Here is a 1,614-nt window from a genome sequence, read left to right on the forward strand (position 1 = left end):
TAGGGAAAACCAAAAGGGGGAGGGGGAGGGGACAGCTGGAATCGGCTGGCTGGGGGATAAATGGGAAACCTCACTAGTAGAGAGGGAATCATTCAAGGGCCTCAGCTGGGTCCCCAAATAGGCTTTGTGAGACCGGGGAATCCTTCCCTGCCAGTTTTCTCATTTCTCACAGCGTGTTCCCCTCCCCCCGCCGAGCCCTGTGCCCTGCCCACACACTCCATATTTGGCCTTCAGCACTTCAGGCCTAGCCACATACCCCATCCCTAGAGTGCTCTTTTCAGCTGGGGAGGGGAAGAGGTGCTGGCTCCTTTCCAGAGATGCTTCTGTAGATGTGAGAGACCCTATGTACTGCCTTGTAACTCCTGCATCCTCAGGAGGGGAAAAGGGACTGGGATGTAAAGGGGGACCTTAGGACCCCAGGGAATGGACCCTTGGAGACTCCCATCCCCTCTTCCCCCTCACCAAGTGCCCAGGAGACCCCTGGCTCAGACCAGCCCAGGGCCTTGCCCAGTGGCAGGGGAAAGGGGCACCTCACTCCACCTCGAAGTCATTTGACTGTCCCCATCCACCCCACTGCCCAGATCTTCCACCACCCCTCCAGCTGCCCCTGCCATTCGTCACAGGCAGCAGAGCTGGGCAGCTTTCTTACGCCATTTTCTACACTGTGCTTCATGAGTAGGACTTTCTTGCACTAGTTCCTATGACTGAGTCTCCAAGCTGGATTCCTAGTAGTCCCCGTCCCTTCCTCCCTCACCTGGCTATGGTTCAGTTGTCGCCCTTCCCCTGCCTCTGTGTTTCAGTGAGTGTCTCTGTATGTGTACTGCTTTCTGTTTTGTTGCATTGTGGGGCAGAAGCCTCTCTGCTCTTGTTTAACCCCATAAAGAAATAAATGGTAAGACTTGATGATAACCTTCCCTTCATGGTTTTGTTCTGTGGCGTCAAAAATTGCCCAAGGAAAAAGTCTATGGCTTGGGGAGGAGGCGGGACCAGAGGACGCTGAACCTCTGTGCCACCGCTTGTTGGCTCAAGTCTCAGAAAAAAAGGGGGAACTCTGTAGTAGGCCATTCTAGAGAAGGAAGTCCAAACTCAACCCCCTGCAGGGATCAGGCAGATAAGTGTGAGTGAAGGAAGTGTGCTGGGCTGGGCTGAAGTATGGACGCCAAGGCTGGAAGTGGTGACAAGTGCAGGGTGTGGGTGTCTACAGGGGCAGCTCAAGCCCAGGGTTGACTTGTGGGAATGTGGGCCCAGTGTTGCCAGGTCTTCTCATTCTTCAAGGGACATCAGGACTCGAGGTTTTTACGTGAAGCCTCTAATTTCAAAATGTTGGCTCAAGTCTAAAAAAAACCCCACATACCTCTGTGTGGACTAAATATGTCTGCAGACCCCACATGGCCTGGGGATTAGCAGTTTTTCACCTTCGTCACGGCCTTTGCTTCTAGTCTCCCAGCCTCATCTCTCGCACTCTGCCTCACCAGGCCCATCTTCCTATCCCAGGCAGGAAGGTGCTTGGGGAGCACAGGAGAGGGGACAGACAGAGCCCTCCACCACTGCCACCTTCTCACATACCCAGGAGAGGGGAGAGCATGAGCTGGGAGGGAATCTGGTGTCCTCACT

Source organism: Balaenoptera ricei, chromosome X, assembly GCF_028023285.1.
Source record: "Balaenoptera ricei isolate mBalRic1 chromosome X, mBalRic1.hap2, whole genome shotgun sequence".
NCBI lineage: Eukaryota > Metazoa > Chordata > Mammalia > Artiodactyla > Balaenopteridae > Balaenoptera > Balaenoptera ricei.